The 20,444-nt window shown below is 40.5% G+C and overlaps 1 protein-coding gene across 1 annotated transcript in view; it reads right to left on the bottom strand.

The window, feature by feature from the left end:
• The window catches only part of CA10 (carbonic anhydrase 10), a 490,427-nt gene that overhangs the window by 225,343 nt on the left and 244,640 nt on the right, over positions 1 to 20,444 (bottom strand). The gene's annotated exons all lie outside the window — the stretch shown is intronic.

Genomic DNA, 20,444 nt, shown 5'->3' with positions numbered 1-20,444 from the left:
ACGGACAATGTGGCTATGACAAAGACTGACTGTCACAAAGCAAGTGACCAAAACCGAACAAGAAAACTCTATATTGTCTTATCAGTTCACCAGCAGCTCCAGTTACCGGAATGCACTCAGGCAGTGATCTGAAGCTAAGTCCTAAAGATGGATGAGATGTGCGTCTGTAAAGATTAGATTCAGACCTGGAGGCGACTGGCAATCTGTGGTCCCCTGGGACAGAATCTGAGGTTCTGCTTTGTGATCCCAAGCTGTAAGTATCAGGGAAAATCTTCCCAGAATGGGAAGGGCAAAAGGGAGGTAGCCAAAATGCCTTTAAAAAAATATCTAATAGATTCTAAAGACTACTCAATCAATTTTTTCATAAAGTGTACATCTAAACAGTTTGATGCTGATAGACAAGTTTCCACATCATTCAGGCTTTTAAAATAGGCGTCACCAAATTTTCCTTAAACAGTTCTATCACAAGATTCAAATTAAGCAGGTGTGAGAGAGTCTCCCCCCCCCCCACACACACACAAATATACACACAGCCATGGAGAGATATTTTACTTTGACTTTCTGTTGTATCTGGAAACCATTCATCTTATCTGCTTCTGTCTCTCTCTCTTTTTTCCCTTTTTTTTTTTTTTTCAGTAAACATTAATCCGCGCAGATGGTGAACCATGGTAATCTCTGCTACCAGCTGCAGAGAAGAATTTTTAATGAAATGGGAATTTAAAGGTTTTTGTCACAAAGCACCAGAATCTCTCCTACTCTTCCTCATAATACGCAGATTATTTTTACTGCCATAGGTTATAAATGCAGGTTGTGGTACTGCTTCCAGAAGAAACTGTCCTGCTGCTCAGCAGGTGCTTATCTCTAGAAGCCTGCTGCCTCCTGCACCACCCAGTTTAAGGGTGCCAGTCCCCAGGGAAAAGCACTTGATGGACAAGATGACGAGATTCAGCCCTGAACAGATATTATTCCTCAATTAAGGGTCAGCCTACCCCATCTCTGCCTCCTGATGTTCTGGCCTCACTTTTCACAAATTCCAAAGAGTTGTGGCCTTGATGTTGATGCTTCTCCAACTGAAAGATTTGTTTCCTTTTCTTTCTTTCCTGGCCCTGCACTGCTCAGGCTGACCATCTGGTATTTTGACATCTCTCATTTGACCTTCAGATGCCCCCTTATAGAGAGCGATTTAGCCTGTTGGACATGGCTCAGTATTAATATAGTCACTCCCCTACTCAGTTTTTACCCAAGAGGGTTGATGTTGAATGCTTGTGATCATTCTCAAAGACATCTCATAGTAAGGAATCCAAGTTATTTATAAAGCTCAAGGCTTTTGACAAAAGGCTTTATAAAAAGCCACACACAGGAGTAACTTAAAATCAACTGTGTTCAATCTAAGTTATGCTAATCACTTTTGGTAGGGACAGGCTACTTTTACAAAGATTCTGCACATCTATATGCATTCAAAATATAGTGATGTAGGATGATTTTGATGCTTGTAACAGTTCTTAAACATAAAATCCAAAGGGAGTAAACTCAAAGAAAGTCAATGAAGAAGAAGGACTATGATTTCCTGCTTAAGAGTAAACAAAATGGGAGTTCATAACCCACTTGAATCAAATGTATGGAAGCTGATATGTCATGAGCTTTGTAATGTTTTGAACAACCAATTAAAAAAAAAAGAAAAAAAAAGGAGTAAACACACACACACACACACACACACACAAAAGAAAACAATCTTAAGGGTTAAGCTGTTCCTCTGTATTGAAGTTAAAGTATGAAAATTTTAGTCTTGAACATTGATTCCTCATATGTGACCCATTGACAACCACAAAACCAATCACAAACCATTTCAGATGCACAGGGGCAATCCATGAAGGCAAAGGCAAATCAGAATGAACCCATTGTTGTGAAAAGAACAGAGTAGAACCCCCTTATCTGGGAGGGTGTGTTTGTTGCAAGACCCCCGGCACATGACCCAGCACATGATGAAAAACTATCATGTGCTGTGGTTACCAAGATCTACAAAAAAAAATCTTGGTAACCTCAGCACATGATAGTTTTTCTTTTCTTATATGAAGTCAATAATAACTTTAACATTTTCTCTTATAGTACTTTCTTTGCAGCTTCTCTTTGGCATATCTCAGTGGCTACCACCACTCCTCTCTTGTGCATCGGGGCCATTATTATGTAGAATAAGGGCTACAAGAACACAAGCACTACAATACCATGACAATTGATCTGATAACTGAGACAGCTCCTAAGTGACTAACAAGAGGGTAGTGTATGCAGGGTGGATACAGTAGATAAAGGGATTCACTTCCAGGGTGGCACAGAGCTGGATAGTGTGAGATTTTTATCATGCCACTCAGAATAGTACATAATTTAAAGTTCATGAATTGCTTCTTTGGGGGAATTTTCCATGGAATATTTATCAGGGATAACTGAAACTATGGTGTAAGAGAACCCACAGATAAGAGGGACTACTGTGTCTTCAGAAAGGTCAGAAAGCCTGGGATCTGATCTTGGTCCTGTTGTGAAGTCTCTTTGTGATTCAGCTGCTTCATGCCTCAGTTTCCCTATGTGTTAATTTACTCATGTGGCCCTCGGGCCGGCTAGTGTGAAAGACCACCAGGAAACGATGCAAAACTGACCAGGAAACTTAAGCAGGAGCCTGCTTTCTAGATCTTGTATATATCATAAGATGGACTTGCGGAAGGCAGGTTTCAGGTCCTTGAACAGTTATTTTCCCCCAAGATGAGGCAAGGAGAGAAAGTAGTTTATATATCAGAGTAGACTAACAATTAAAGGACAAGAAAGGACCTCTATGTCAAATCTTTGGAAAGTCTGGCCTTAATTACCTGGAACAGAGTTTATCATTGTATTCTCTGTGCTCACACTCCATGGGGATAGCAATTATAGCTCATGCTAATGAGACCACCAGCTTCATAAAGTGGGCCTTCTTTGAGCTTCAGTGCCCACCTAAGCCCCTCTTCAAAGAATTCATATCTGGGAATGCACAGTTTTCATAGCTCCACTGTGACTGTGACAGGTCTTGGTATTGGAGTGGTTTTAAAGGCAGAGCCCAGGTCTTATTAAGCTAGACTGCCAAGAAAGCACGCTAAAAAAAAAAAAAAATTGCATATACTCAAAGAAGTAATGTTTCAGATCCCGCAACCCAGCATAAACACTGACTTTTATAGCACACGTTACTTTGGGCATCTGGCAAACTTCCATAGACTGTCACTACACCAATGACATTTAAAAAGGAAGGCTCATCTGAACCAGGTGAGATCTCTGGAGGTGTCAATGTGGTGATAAGGAAGGGCACCACTGATTAGGTGTTCTTTGTCCTAGAGTATAATTACCCTTATCCAGGTAAAAATAAAGGGCAATAAAAGGAGGAGGATGTAAACAGTGGAGTTTAGTCTGTGTTCTCTAAGATGAGAGGAAGCAAGAAGTCAGGAGTTATTGAAGCCACGTGATGAATTTCCCTGCCCAAACCATTTTTAATAAGTACTTATTCAGACCAATCTATGGCTGCATGATTTTTTAGAATTCAAGAATCTGATTTGCAATCAAAATACTCGGTCTTACACTCTCCCTATAAGGAAATGAAGAGCCAGAAGAAAAGAAGTAGATGAAACGAAGTCAGCAATATAATTCCGTCAATGACTATATTTAGACAGTGAGCAGCCCCTCCTAGGAGACGGCCCTGTGGATCAAGGAATTACCAATAACTTTTCTTGGGCCATGGCTTTATAGGGCATGCTATGCTGTTTTGCCCATCATGAGAGAGCTGGCAGTCCACAAATCACCCGAGGGCAGGATCACACTCAGAAGTGACTTGAGCAAATGATTTGTGTAAGTTAATGTGTACCTCCTATGGCCATGCTGCCATCAAAACATTGGGTCAAATCAAATGAGTCCATCAAGGTGCTATAAAATATGCATGCAAAGAGAATGGATGTGATGTTTTTGAGAATAATAAAACAGTCCATAAAAGCTATGAAATAAATCAGCTGTTCTTTCAGGCATGGCAGACCAAACACCACATACATCCATATATATTATATATGCTGTAAGCACCCATATATTATATATGAGCACTTATTGACACGCTCGGAGAAACACAAAGTGATGAAGGTGTTTGCATTATGGAGGCATTTGCTATGGAGGCTTTGACACACAGACTGAAGCAATGCTTTGGCTTCTTATCAATGGTTTTGCCAAGGACAGTCTGTCCAGGGAACACTCTATGTGGGGAACATGGGTATCCCTAGAAAGGATGAATCGTAAATAGGAAATGTGGAGAGCTCACTCTTATGCCATGACACGAGTAGGTAGCTCTAGAGGGATTTTGTGCTTTGCTCTAAAACTATGTTTTAAACCTCAGATCGAGGGGGGAAATACACCCCTAACCTTCAGGCTAAGCAATTACTGTGTTGGGAGGTGAAGAATCCTTCGCTGCTCTCTTGCACACTTATCAACATGGCAGCATTACTTATGAGTGTTTTCATGGGAGAGGCCCTTTGCTATACCAGTGAAGCTGTCATGGACATAAATGGGACACCATCTCTGCCTTCGAAGATTTACCATCTATGATCAGAGGATGATGTGTAGGCAGGAATTAATGGTACTACCAATAACAAATGAAATAGGTGCTTTGAAAAAGAATGTAGGCTCAGGAAAGAATGACGAATTTCAACTGCAGAGTTTGAAGGTTTCCCATCCAAGATGGAATTGGGAACATGGAGGAACAGGATTTTCATCAGCAGAGAAGTAGGAAACATACCCCCCAGCTAGGGGACGTCAGAGAACCAGAGAAGAGAAAGACAGGGATTCCAGTTGGTGCCATGTGGGGGCTCCCACGAATCTCTAGCTAGAATGGAAACATTTTTCCTTTCTCACGACAGCAAAAAGAATAGGGGCTATTCCAGAGTGACTTGGAATCTTAGTCATACATTTTTTTTTTTCGGCTGTATCACTCATCTATCTGTGAGGGGGTGTTACCCTGGCAAAGTGTCTTGAATCCCTAAAAATAAAATCCTTTCCTTCCAAGTAGTCACGGTTAACTCAGGGGCCTGAGACCAGGCAAGTTCAAGAAAAGCACCCCAAACCATTAATCCCTGAGACATTATCAAGCCTATCCTTTCAGATCTTGCAAACTTTGGTGATGGTTTTTTATTTTTTTACTCATCCCCAGAGTCCTCTCTGTTTCTCTTTGCTCCCTGCCTTCTCTCAAAAGATCTCCAGTGTTCAGATATCTCATTATATGTCAGAATTCCTAGTGTGGATAGAATTCAAGTTCCTTGGTAAAGGTATTCTGTGCCCTGAACAAACAAGGACTATTTGCAGTGCTCTTTGGGGCTGGATCCTACTGGCTTGCAAGAACCTATTATTAAATTTTCATAAGTGTTGCAAACTAATTGATATGACGTTGGTAGCTTGAAATTGGCCATGCTAGGAGTATTTATAGCATGAAAACTGACAAAAGCAAATCAGGACCCTTATTTTCAGAGAACTGATTGTATTTATCTCTGAGAGTCACCAAACATTCCACGCCAGTTAGCCAGGAGCACACCAGTGCTTTCGGGGAACTGTCACTTTACTCCACAAATGTGGAATGTTGTTGTCCCAAGAAGTGTTGTGAGATGTGTGTCAGCGCTGATGCTCATCAAATGCCCATCGCTAAGACTTCTGCATGCTGCAGAGAAGAGAGGAGGAGCAGCAGAGTTCTGTGTGGAAGAATATGGGCTATAATTATTTTTGACTGTGTGATCTCAGGCAAGTTATTTAAGTCTCTCCAGTTTGTTTTTCTCACCTGCAAAATAGCATCAGTGAGTCCTTACATAACAGAGTTTCAGGAGAGATTAAATAAGATAATATTGAAGACACTCAGAACAAAATAGTACTCAGACAATCAATGGTAAGTTTGAGAGCAACCTACGGTCAAGGGCTGGTCCTGCTACTCTCTAGCTTATACCGCCTTGTTGAAGTTATCTGACTTCATTGAGTGTCCATTTTCCTGAATAAAGAGTTAGAAAAATTTGAGCCATTTCACAGGGTGCAATGCATTAAATAGTCCCCACATCACCTAACTGCTTTCTGGTGTTTTTGGTATTGCAGAGCCTCGAAGGCTACCCACAGCACTTCACAGCCCTAGCGAACTAGTGTTTGCTAGTTCATGAGGGAATTAAGTTCCATCAATAAGATGCTCTTGTGTGGAGGGCAGACCCAAGGCAGAATCCAGCATTATCTTTTTTGGCTTTCTTTTTGTTGATAAACAGGATTGTGGAGACCCTGGTCATTTCCAGTGTCCATGACTGGTTGTTGTGTATTGAGAGGTAACTGTGCTGGCAGCGCAAGCCTTTGACCCCCGCTGCTGACAGACCTGAAAGCAGCTCTCCCTGGTTCCTGCAGTGTTGTTCTGGGAGTCAGGTCTGGAGGTCTAGCCTCCAGTCTTCCTCCAGCCCTTTTAATGGTATTGCAAATACCCCAGTGACTGCCTGAAAGGACCAAAATGGATTTGTATTCTGCGACTGGATCTCAATCAATCAACAGGGCTTAGAAGGATGACATAGGCACACAAGATAGTAGACCTAAAACACCTAGTTTTTTGCCTGGTGTGAAACAGGTTCTTCATGAATACGAGCTCCCTTTTCTTCCTATTCTCATCAACCTCTCTTTATAGGAACAAAAAAAGACCCTGTTCACTGTGGCATAGAATCAACCTGATTTGTTTTGGATGCTCCTGTGTAGAATGTGGGGAAATGTACATTCCAACCCGGAGAAATCCAGGCCACTACTCTATGTCTACTTTTATACATGTAAATCCTCAAAGGATGCTAAATAATGTTACAAACCCGTGGCTCTTATGGATAGAACTATGTGCTCATTGCTAAGCTTAGGAGGTAAGGGTAGCTCTTCTGGAAACTGATAGAAGATTGGCTTTGCTCAGAAAAATTTTCCTTGGGATCCAAGAATCAGGTTTGTGTCTCTGTATGCCTATTATCAGTGGAGGCAGTGTATAACCCAGTATTATTAATTCAATTTTTAAAAATTTCCAACTGAGCATCTACTCTTATTAGAGTAATTATTTTTTTAAAAAAGCAAACCCTGGAAATTCAGGTATTCTTTCTCTGCTGTTTTACTCCAATCCTTTCTAAGTTATTTCCTAAGCAATAGCAGTTGTTTCTGTGATTAAAATGTCAGGAGGTGGACAGAGCTGATTAGAACAGCCTCTGACCACATGCATCAAGAAGTCCATGTGAGAGAGTGCTGGATGACCTCGTTATTAATGTGGTGTATTATATTAACCTTGTTCTAAATGTAAAATTTGTTGTTAACATTGGTACTCAGCTCTTCCTGGTGTAGCTTATGCACCTCAGGCAACCGCTTACTATTAGAGTTAAACATTGCAAGACTGTTACGAGATGTCTTGGTCTGGAAAAATTAAATGTAGGACTATAGCACCAAATTCAGTGTCTGTTTCTATCTCTTGTTCAGAATGCTGACCTCATCTAAGGATGCGGCATCTGGTACTTGGTGATGTGTCTGCATACTTACCCTTGGGGGTCCTGTTGGTGGTGGCATGAGGGTGGTCAGGGTAGGCGGGGTAGCTTTAGTCTGCATTGTGTTGTATGTTCAAAGGCAGAGGGAGAGTCACAGTGTCACTATGAAGGTACCAAGATGCCATGATAAAACTCCATTAGTCAGCTTCGTATTTCTCTGACCAAAATACCCGATCAGAGCAACTTAAAGAGGAGAAAAATTTTATTTTGGCTCATGATTTCAGAGGTGCAGTTCATGGTTGGCTGACTCCATAGCTCTGGGCCTCAGGTGAGGCAGTAAATGATGGCAGAAGAGTGTGGTTGCAAGAAAGCAGCTCAGTACAACCAGGAAGCACAGACAGAGCTCCACTCACCAAGGACAAAAATAAACTAAAAGTCATATCTCCTGTGACCTACTTCCTCCAGTCACACCCTACTTGCCTCCTGTTACCATCCAGGTAATCCATAACAGTGGATTAATCCACTGATTAGGTTAAGGCTCTTATAACCTAATCTTTACTTGTGAAAATTCTTTCATTGCCTCACATGAGGAATTTTGAGGGATATTTCATATCTAAACCATAACAAAAAAACAACAATTTAAAGAGTCAACATGATTGAATAACAAGGACTTCTGATCCTAAAAGCCACTGATGTTGGGTTCATAGCTCCCTTCCGTTCCCGGTGCCACACCAGCTTTAAGGAATGGGGAAGAGTGTCACTTCTGCAGTCACAGGGACCTGGGATCCACTCCTTACTCTGCACTTTGAGCTCTGTGTCTCAATCCCCATTCTTTTGTATTTGTTACTGACTTTTCATATTTCAACTTCATGCAATAGTTTACACACTTTTTTTGTGTGTGGGATACATATATTCATTGTGTACAATCCAAATGAATCCACTGTATACAATGAATGTTAGCACATGTGTCCATTCATGTAGCCCTACCAACATTAGGATGCAGAACAATTCCACCACAGCCAACACCTCCCTTAGGCAGGCCCCTTTTGATGCAAACTCTACTTCTCCATCATTTGCCACTTTTTTAACTGTGGAAATCATTGATCAACCTTCTCCGGAATCCTATATAAGAGCAGTCAGAGAGCATGTAACTTTTTAAGGTTGTTTTCCTCCACTTAGCACAATGCCTTTGAGATCTGTTCATGCTGTTGCATTTATCAATAATAGTTCATTCCTCTTTATTGCTGAAGAGCACTCGGTTGTATGAATACCACAGTTTACTTATCCATTTATCTATTAAAGAACATTAGAGTTGTTGCAAGTTTTCAGTGATTATGGATAACGCGGCTATCAGCTTTCATGTACAATTTTCTGGGTGAACGTGAGTTTTCATTTCTTTAGTGAAGAATTCTTCAACCTTGACATTTTCAATGGAACAATTCTCTGTTGTGAGAGGCATTTCGGGATGTTTAGCAACATGTCTGGATTTACCCATTAGATACTGGTAGCAGCCTCTGTCCCACATGTTCTAGTCAAAAATGTCTTCTCACATGGCCAAATATTCACTGGGGGGCAAAAATCACTTTCAGTTGAGAATAAACGCTCTAATCAATGCTCTAAATATCCAGACAGTAAGAACACGTCTAACTTTAAAAAGAAATCACCAGGTTATATTTCAGCATACCCATGTGCCATTTTTCATTCCTACAAAGAATGAATGAGAGTTCCAATTACCCCACTTACTTGTCAACACTTAGTACTAGCAAGTTCTTAGAATTATGCCCTTCTAGTAACTGGATGGTTCCTCCATTTACAGGTCAGGAATAACAATGTTGTGGCAGATAGTAGTGCAAATCATGAATATTTTTTGGTTCTTCAAGTCGTGTCACAAGAAAATTTCATTTCTTATACCCCGTAAGTTGCATGTGACTATGAATTGCCTTGGCCTGAGTGAAGAGGGTGGGTGGGTCACCTCATGGTGGACATGTGTGAAAGCTGATTGTCCACTGCTCTCTCTTCCTTTTCTCCTGATTTGGCAACCAGCTAATTCCAGATGGTAGGGACTTCACTGGCCAATACCTTTGAGTGAGATTGACAACAGGAGAGTGTCCTGCCAAAACCCAACTGGACATGAGTCTTGCGTGAGAATAGACCTGTGTTATTTTAAGCTACTGACATTTTGTGATGGTTTTCTATCTCATCCTACCTAGCCTCTCTTGTCTAAATCAAATTTCTACTTGATAGGATCATTGTATTTATGAGAGAAAAGCAAGCAAGGCATTTAGCACAGTTCTTGGCTCAAAATAAGTGCTCAGGGAAGGATTGCTGTTATATTATAATTATTATAACTATTCTAACTGTTTACTCTTCATTGACCACCCACCCTATGCGATTCTCCCTTTTATAAACTCCTTTCTATTCTCTGAAATGCATTAACAAAACAACTCAGTGTTTTCAGTGCATCCTGAGATTCTGGAGCAAACACACATTTCATTGGCCACATGATTCTCAGGTGTGCAGGTATATCATCCAGGCCTCAAGGAAGCAGCATTGCTGTAGGAGCAAATAAGTACTTTTGAATGATAATGAATGTTATAAAGTCATTTTAAAATCTGTCTCCTATGGGTCATTGTATGTTTTGAAGTCTTTTATTGGTTGGCAGCTTGTTACATTTTTGATCTACTATTTATTTCATTCTTAGAAGTTAAGAGAGGTATAAAAACTATGATGGTTCTCAAAGTTCACCGCACGTGAGAATTGCCTGCAGAAATCTGAAAATTCTCATTAAAAGACCGAATCCTACTGAAATTCTGAAGTAGTAGATTCTTAGTGGGGTCTTGGACTTAACATATTTTTAAATGTTTCCCACACATAATTCTGATGAGTGGACAAGTTCAGAAGTTACTGCATTAGTTATTTCACAGCAGGAAATACGACCCTGAGACTCCTGATAAGACTCAAGAGAGGTACCTGGAAAGCTTCTTGAAATCATCCCTGCTGTTTAAGGATGCCACTGTTAATATTTTTGATCATATTCTTCATAATTTAAACATAAAATATTTAATATATGGCCCCATAAATTTGCTTTCTATTTTCCATCGTAACATGAGAATTTCCTCATTATTTAATTTATTAAATAGCTAAAGTAGCATTGTGTTAGATAGTATCATGCTTCTGTAGCTGTTCCTCTACTATCAGACATCTCTGGTAGCTTCCAACTACCTGAACTTTGTGTTAATATGAATGTTGTCTGTACATATATTTGATATCCCTCTCTGTTTCTTTAGGATAAATTACTAACATTGAATTATTGGGGAGTCAAACACTACAAATTGTTGCATGGGCCGCCTAAATATTTCCCCCGTCTCCACTCTTCTACTCCTCATTTTCCTTACAACTGCCAAGATTATCTTCCTAGCTCAGTCCTTCCACCCCATCCCTACCCTGTTGACTAAACCTGGGGTAGGATCCCTGTCCAAGATGGCCAGGGGGAGCATGCTTATCTACCTCCCTTCAATCTTCCAATTTTATTAAAGTGAACAGAAAGGTATAAATTGAAGGACCTAACTAATGAAAGCTCCAGACAATGGGGATGAACGGAAACTTTGAGGAATTGCTGAATGATAAACAGCAAGTCGATAAGGCTTGGCTAAGAGTGAAGTCTAGAGAACAAGGAGCCCAAAGCTGACCTTTGAAAGGCTCACTGCAGAGAGGGGAGCTCTGGTTCTCAACAGAAATCTTGGAGAAACTGCAAATATTGATCCTGTTGATGAGATCAATCAGGGCCAAGACCTGTTTCCCCAGATGTGAAGATTGAATACCCAAGAAATGCCAAGGCAAGCGTAGAAAGCAAGCTTTATTTAAAGGCTAGAACAGAGACAGACTTCTCTACAGAGAAAGGAATCCAGAGCTGGTACCTGAAGAAGTGAAGGTGTCCTGCCTCTTTTATACTTTTTAGATTTCCTTTGCTCTTTTGCCCTCCTTCCCCCACTTATCTTGCCTACATGACCAGGGACCAAAATGTAAGCCAAAAGGTGGAAGAGAAGCCTTCTGGGTACCTCTTCTTGTCTGCCCAAAGGGGCAGGAGAGGAGCCACCCAGGATGTACTCTATTAACAACTCCTACAACTTCCTGTGGGAAGGAACAATTCCCTGGAGGTAGGTCACCTTGGCAACAGGTGGAGGAGAAGGGGGAAGGACTCTGAAGGTACTAGCATTTGATTTCCTTTCCTTTCCAACCAGATCCCATCATCCTGATTGGACCCAGTTATTTATTACTTACTCTGACTGTCTTTTTGTCCCCTGGCCTCAATGCAGGGAGCAGGAGTTTCAAAGAAACCCCTCAAATCCACATTAGAGATGAGAATTCTCCTTTTTTTGTTTTGTTTTGTTTTAGGAATTGAACCCAGAGTTGCTTAACCCCCGAGCCACATCCCAATTTTTATGTTTTATTTTGAGAGAGGGTATCCCTAAGTCCCTAGAGCCTTGTTAATTGCTGAGGCTGGTTTTGAAATTGAAATCCTCCTGTCCTAGCCTCCTGGGATTACAGGCATGGACCACCACACCTGGTGAGAGGAGAATTTTTTTTTTTTTTTAGAAATTTTAGATTTTTTTTTTTTTTTTAAAGAAAGGGACAGTGAGACGTGTCTAGGTGTGGAATTCACAGCAGTGGCACTCCTTGAAAGTGAAGCAACCATGTCTTTTATTTTCCATATTCTGGTGCTTTGATATCTGGGGACTGCTGACCCAGGAGGTACTGGGTCCTAGAGATTCCTAGAGATTGTAAATAACGTGTTCACATGTCTTCCATAGGCCACCACCCACCCAGAGCCCACCCCTCCACACCACCCCCTTCACTGGGTTCTCACAGGCAGGTCCCTATCTGTCTGCTCTATGATTGGGAGCTCAGAACCAGATAACTGGAGACAGCCCCTCTGACCCAGAGCTGGAACTCTCCAGAATACAGGATCCTAAGGTTGTGGATCCTGGCTTTCCTCTTCCTGCAAAAACCACCATGAAAGGTTCTTGCCCCAGTTCCCTCCTTTCTCTCTGCTTCCTGATTGGCCTTGGTGTTTCACACAAGGCCCTGTGTGAGGTGACATGCCCTTTCCTCCTAAGAATGGTGTGTAATCAATTTTTCTTGAATGGCAATTGTTTCCTGGTCTGTTGGCTTCCCTGTTTCTCAGTTTTTTTTTTTTTTTTTTTTGTAAATACACTATGTTTTAGAACAAAAGCCTTTCTCATTATGACATTGGTCTTCCCAATTTGACAGTCAACTCCGTACAAATCCTGCTTAGTGACATTTCCAGTAGTTTTCAACAATAAAAAAAAGGTAGATAACAGACCTATATAGAAGCATGGAAAAAAATATAATTCCAGATAAAAACACATGTAGAATGATAAAATGGCATTTATATCATATATATGTCCCCGATATATATGGGGCATATATAGATGAAGATAGAAATGAAGAGAAAACAGAACGGACCCATGCACATGCAGGAAGTTAGTTGCATTTCAAATCAGTGGTGATGGGATTTATTCAATAAACTGACTAGCCGGAAAAAAGTTAGATCTGTTTATAATAGACTAAAAATAATTTTGAGATGGATTATAGACATAAATGTAAAAAAAACCCCATAGTGATTAAAATAATAGGATAATGCTTTTATAATCTGATGCTAAAGAAGGCTTTCCAAAGCCCGGACAAAAACACAGGAAACCACAAAGGAAAAGACTTACAGATTTTATATTTTAAAATTGGAAGTTTTTGTGCTCCAGCAAAAGTCATTTATCAACATATTTAAAAGACAAATGATAAGATAGGTATAAAAAAATTTTTGTAATACCTAAAACAGAAAAATGGTTAATATTCACAATGTATAACAAGCTCATAAAAATCAATATGAAAAAGACAACCTTTTCTAATGGAAAAGCAGCGAGGGATATGAATAGGCAATTCACAGAAAAAATACAAAAGGCAAATAAACATATGAAAAGTGATGAACTTCACTAGCAATCAGGGGTATGCAAATTTAGTCAGCAGTGAGGTAGCATTTTTCATGTATCAGATTGGCAAAAAATTTAAAGAAGGATGATATCCAGGGTTGGCAAAGATGTGAGGGAGAAGAAAATCTCTCCCTATTGATGGTGAGGAGACGGCTTTGGGGAGGACGATTTGGCAGAATCCATCAAAATTACAGAGTATTCTTGGTGAGTTTTTGGTGTGGCCATTATACTTTGAGAAATATTTTCACTGGGATGCTTTCCCAGGGGCATAAAGATGTGGGCAAAATGTCAGATCTGTAATAACAACGAAGTAGAGCATCTTGAAGGGTCCTCAATAAACAGGGTTGAATACTGTGGAATATTTCACAGTGACTAAAGAGAAAGAACAGATTTACATGGCCTAACATGAATATCTATGTTGTACTGTTGGTGAAAAAGAGAAAAAGAAAGAATGAAAGTTGCAAAATAATAAGATAACATGTACAGTATTATCTATGTCATGTGCATGTATAAATTTATATATAATCAAATACATATCGTATGTATGATATACTAAAGTGACTGATAAAATACTGCTCCATAAACTCACCGGGTTATATCACCATGTTTCTTTTCATTTTGTGGCTAATCATTTGAGGCTCCACAGGCCTTAGTACAGGAAATCAGAATCTCCCACTTGTGCCTATCCCCCAAATTGTCCAAAATCCTAATGAATGTCAATTGTGAAGTGTGTGTGTGTGTGTGTGTGTATGTGTGTGTGTGTGTGTGTGTGTGTGTGTGTGTGTGTTGGGGGATATTTATTAGTCAGCTTTTCTTCTCTTTTTGTTTTATGCTTGAACCACTTTGATTTTTTAAATTGATGCATTACAATTATACATAATACCACCATTCATACATGCACACGATATCACAATATAATTCAGTCAATACCATTCCCCAGTATATGCATTACCCCTCCTATCCTCCTGTCCTAGTTAGCTTTCCATCATTGCAATGAAAAACCTGAGGTAGCCAGCTTATAAAGAAAAAAGGTTTATTTAGCTCATAGACTTAGAGGCTCAAAATTCAAGATCAGTTGTGTATGGGAGGACCTACTGGTTTGGCCTCTGGTGAGGGTGGTGAAGGGCAGCACACCATGGTGGAAGCATATGAGAAAGAGCTTACATTGCTAAATAAGGAGAGGGAAAGAAAAGGAGGGAGGGAGGGAGAGGGAGGGGATATAAAGGGAGTAAGTGGTAAAGAGAGAGAGGGAGGGAGAGAGAGAGAGAGAGAGAGAGAGAGAGAGAGAGAGAGAGAGAGAGAGAGAGAGACGGAGACACTGGTGTTCCACAATCCCCAACCCCTCTGAAGGTGCTCTTCCATCCATGACCCAAGGACTTCCCACTAGGCCCCACTTCTCAAAGCTACCACCTCTCAATACTGCCACCGTGGGGACCAAGCCCTCAATCACAATACATCCATGGGGGGACACAAACAAACCATATCCAAACCATAGCAAAGGAGGATGGCAATTTCTCTTCCAGACTCAGAAGATGAAGTTGAATGGGGTGGACCATCACAAGACATCACTGCATAGATTAGCCTGGCACATTATTTTTTAGTTTTCAGTGGACACAACATCTTTGTTGGTATGTGGTGCTGAGGATTGAACCCGGGCCGCACGCATGCCAGGCGAGCGCGCTACCGCTTGAGCCACATCCCCAGGCCCAATTACTTAACCTTCTTAAGCTGTTATGGACCTATTTCTCTCTCTTTTTTTTTTTTTGTAACAAAATTCCTCAAGAGTTGCCCATATTCATTTGTATGTCCTTTCTTCCCATTTTCTCATGATCATATGCTAATAATGCTTCCCCCATTCCCATGCATTACTATTGCTTTTGTTAACGTCACTGATGGCCACCATACTGTTGATGCAAGGGTCACTTTCAGTTTTGACCCATTTCATACTTCATCCATCCACCTTAGAATAGTTTCTTCTTCTGGCTCACAAAATACCACATCTTCTACTTCTGGGCTCTCTTCCTGAGAGCTCCATCCGAGCCTCCTTTGCTGATTACAGATCCACACCTCCCCATTTGGTGTTGGGTGCCCCAGGGCTCAGTCCTGAAGTTTTTTATCTAGCATGATTTAATCAGTCATGGCTTTAAATATCATCATGGTACATACACCCCCACTATTTTACTTTTAGTTTAGCTTCTCCTAAATTCCAGGTTCATACACTCTATTTGATGTCTCCACAAGCATGTTTGCTAAGTACTTTAAATTCAGCATACTCCCGACTGATCTCATAGTATCTTTCCCAAACTTGGTCTTCTTGCATTCTTCAACAAAATAAGAAGTGATCACTCCATCCTTTCAATTACTCAAGAGAAAATCCTGGAGTCATCCTTGATCTTTCTTTTCTCCCTCTCATATTCCATATTTAACCCAACCAGTAAATGTTGTTCACTCTGCCTTCAAATTATATCCGGTATGGGAAGACTTTTTGCCAGCTCTTCTGCTGCCTCCCTGGGTCAAGACATGATCCTCCCTGGGTTGCTGCACTAGCCTCCTCCCTGGATGCCTTGGCTCAGCCTTTGAGCTACAGGAATTCTCATCACAGTGATTCTGTTCAACGGTAAAACAGATGGTCCCTCTGCTCACAAGTCTACAGATGCTTCTTATCCCATTCCTCGTATCTTGTTGCCCTTTTCCTCCTGATCTTGCACTCCAGTTTCCTAGTTTCCTGTGGAACAGGTATCTCGGGGCTTTTCCAGCTGATGTTCTCCCAGCTTACAATACTTCCCCACCACCACCCACCAAATCTAATAGATTGCAAGTTTACACCGTTCAGGTCTTTGACTTTATGTTGCATTTCCAGTGAGGTTTTCCACTACCACACCAGTTAAAACAGCACACTTCGCCCATCCTCTTGGTATCTCCTATTCCTCTTTCCAGAATCTTCTTCTTCAAAACACTTCTTATTACTATCTCTACTAGTTTCCTGGTGCTGCTATAACAAATCACCACAAACGGAGAGACTGAAAACCATACAAATGACTTGTTTCACATTTCTGAAGGCCAGAGACGGAAGCGCAGGTTCTGGCAGGTTCCTTCTGGAAACCTGGGAACGGATGATGCCTCAGATAATCTGTTCTTCTTCTCCCTTGTTTGTCAGTTCTCTGTGATTTCACATGACCTTCTTGATAAGATTGGATTTAAGGCCCATTCTAATTCAGTATGGCCTCCTTGTAGCTTGATTACATCTGCAAAGACTTTATCATATTTTTTTTGTGTGTGTGTGTCTGTGGTAAAATTCAATCATAATATCATCTGACATACAATATATTTGAACTTATTTTGTTTGTTATCTTTGTATTTATTTAAGAATATAAACAAACAGAAGAATATAAAGTATAAGATAGCAGAGATTTTTGTCTGATTTTTTTTGTTTCACTGCCATTCTCTCAGAGAACAAACTGATGCCTGGGTGGGATATGTCCCATAAAGAATGAATCCCTGCTTGCTCCACGTGCCCAGAAGAATAAAGATTCAACTGCCAAACATGGCGTTTATGGTCTTGAACCATCTGGTTGTCACTTAAGTGTTCATTCTCAGCTGTTATCATCTCCCTCAGTGTTCCCCATTTCTACCAAGGTGAACTCCTCCATATTTGGTCATTCTCCCTCTCAAAAACATTCTTTTCCTTGGCATTATAGCATTCTTATTTGTTTGTTTATTTATTCTAATCAGTTGTGCATGACAGCACAATGCTCTTTGATTCATTGTATACACATGGAGCAGAATTTTTCACTTCTCTGGCTGTACTCAAAGTAGGGACACACCATTTGTGCAAACATACATGTACCTAGGGTAATGATGACTGTCTCATTCCCCATCTTTCCTACTCATATGCCCCCTCCCTTTACCCCATCCAAAGTTTCTCCACTCATCCCATAGCCCCCAGCCTCCCATTTTAGATTGGCATCCACTTATTAGAGAAATCATTCGACCTGGTGTTTTTTGGGGATTGGCCTTTTAGAACCTTACACGTTCTCCTAAGATCAGGTCAGTTCTTACTCCTTGAAACCTTCCTTGTCCCCAAATGCACTATTAACAGTCATTTCCTCTGAGTTCCTTCCAGCTGTTCTATTTTTTCACATTAGAAATCTTGAATGCACTTGAATGTGTTGAGCTGTTATGACAACCCCGACTTTCTCCATTAAACTAAGAGATCCTTCAAAGAGGGGCCAATTTCTGCCTCATCACTTCATCTCTCTTTACTCCAAATGCTAGTATCTACCAAGCTTGGACTGTAAAGTCTTCATACCAAACACTTGTTCACAGGGAAAGGAAGCAAGACAGATGTGCTATCTTGGGCTTTGAAGTAAGAGCAGATATTATTTGGCCATGGAGCCCCAGAACACTTGTACTGTGGAGTCAAGCAATGAGAAGGGTGGGAGAGTGGAGGTTTGTAAAGCTTTTTTGAAGTTACTATAAACAAGTGCCTTCCAGGAAAGTCCTCAGTCATGGGAAGAAGGGGCCGAGATTAACACAGGAGCATCAAAATAGATTGCACATGACCCTCAAAAGGAACTTTGTCTCCAGACTATCTTAGAGCTGATGCTAGTGTGGTCAGTGGCAGGAGGATCCTTCCCCAGTAGCCTGCATCATCTCTTAAGGCCCATCTGTAGAACAATCTCCAGAGGTATTTTGAGCATTGTGGGAGAACTTAGCAGCATGGACTTAGACACAGATGAGACAGAGTGGCTTGTAACAACTGCAGCTGTCAAGTATGAAAACTTCCTGGAGTAATAATTCCCTCCCCTAAAGTAGTTCAAAAGTGTGACTGATCTCGTTTCATCTTTAAGATGTATTATGCAAAGTCTTAGAGTCACTCTGTTAGAATCACTTCAGTGCTTCAAAAAAAAAAAAAAAAAATCGGATTCCTTGGGTCTCATCTAAAATCTCCTTGACTCAGATCTTTTGAGTGGGGCCCTAGAATCTATATTGTCCATAAACCTCCAGGAAAATGATACATACTAATGTTCAAAGATTCCTATATTAAAGAAACAGATCATCTCTAAATCCATCTGGGTGATATATCATAGACAAACACTGTGATGGTTAATTTTATGTGTCAACTTGACTGGACAAAAATATATCCAGATAGCTGTTAAAACATTATTTCTAGGTGTGTCTGCAAAAGTGTTACTGGAAGAGATTAGCATTCAAATTAGTTGAATAAGCACAGAAGATCACCCTCGCCAACATGGGCTGGCATCTTTCAATCCCTGAGGGTCCACATATTACAAAAGGTAGAGGAAGGGGAATTTGTTTCCTCATTTTCTTCTGGTATAACCATTTCCCTTGTTGGGATTTTAGAGCTCCTGTTTTTTAGATCTAGACTTACATCATCAGCACCCCCAACATTTCTCAGGGCTCCAAATTTAGATTGAATTATACCACTGGATTTTCAAGTTCTTCAGGTTGCAGACGGCACCAATTCCTAGAATAAATTTCCTCATGTATATTACCTATTAGTCAGATCCTCCAGAGGACCCTGGCTAATGCAATTAATGCAACAGCTGGAAAGATAAGGGAGAGGAAGAAAACAGCCAATCTTTGGATATATTTATTGACTTTCAAGTTGGAGTCTCTGTAAATACTTACTCCCTTCTCCTAACACCAATAGAACTATTCTTAAGAGTGTGGACACTCAGAAAGAAGCCCACAGGCTGTGGGAAGCAAGTCCACATGGATGGGACACAGGATGGAGAACAGCAGAGTTTCTGGAGCTTGTTAGCAACCACACCAAAAGCCAGGCAGGGATTCCAAGGTGGTTGAAAGTCTGGACAGTCATTCTGTATACTTTTTAGTGGATCTAAATACAGACTTCAAATACAGGGTGAGACAATGAAAATGAGATCTATGGAATAATGTTTACCTCCTGTTCTGCCAGTTACTTCTAGCTCAATGAATCTGGACAAGTTACTTACATGATCTCACCCGCAGATTTCTCATGTGTACAATGAGGGCAGCACCACCACTTGGCTACCCTGTTATGAAGATTCAGTAAAATAAAATGAGATCAACTTAGTATGATACTTAACACTTAGGAGATCCCTGAAATAAGACTTCTCCTAGGTTCCTTCCCCTGGTCTACAAAAAGGCATATGCAGAAGTTGGCAAGGATTAAAATTATAAAAGGAGAGGATGAAGGAAAGAAACAAAAATTTAAACAATCAAAGATAAGAGAGAAAAAGGAGAGAGAGGAGAAGAGAAAACTAAAAGATATAGGGAGGAAAAAGAAAAGAAAAGAAAATGAGCGTGGTCCACTCTGGCAAATACAATAAGCAAACTGAAAATAAAATGTTTCACTGCACATTTCAATTAAGGTCTTTAAAGAGAACATGATGCTATTGCAGATTGCTTGAAAAAACTAGAAAGTAGACCGAGGACTATTTCCTGTAGCTCAGAGTGAAATAATATGAAAGTAAACATCGAAAAGCTCTTAAAGCATCCCAAATTGTTTTTCCTTCCTTCAAATGTCAAAATACCTATCTCAACAGATATTTTTAAATTGCATTCTTCTTCTAAGATCCTTCTGTCCCTAGTGCCCCACTTAGGAATGAAAGAAATAACCTGGCTAGAAATGGCACATCTTTGGCAGGATGGGAGGGAAGTTTAAATAAATTCCAATTTGACTGTCTTCTAGATCATGCAGATATTGATTATGTTTTGCTACTGGGTTTTGTGGAAACTGGAGAAAAAAAATAATCCTTTGGTATGTCCTGCTGTTCCCATTTCCTCTGCTCCATAGCATATCTCCTCAAAACCTAGTGAGCTAAACTAGCAATTTATTATTATCACTCATAGTTCTGTGAATTGATGGGGATCAGCTGAGTGCACTTGGGGTGGTTCTTCTTGTCACAGTCTGGGGACAGAG

Source organism: Spermophilus citellus, assembly GCF_964194105.1.
Source record: "Spermophilus citellus genome assembly, chromosome: 17".
Classification (NCBI taxonomy): domain Eukaryota; kingdom Metazoa; phylum Chordata; class Mammalia; order Rodentia; family Sciuridae; genus Spermophilus; species Spermophilus citellus.
Note: the sequence above shows the minus strand (reverse complement) of the source record. Positions and strands in the feature narration are given on the sequence as shown.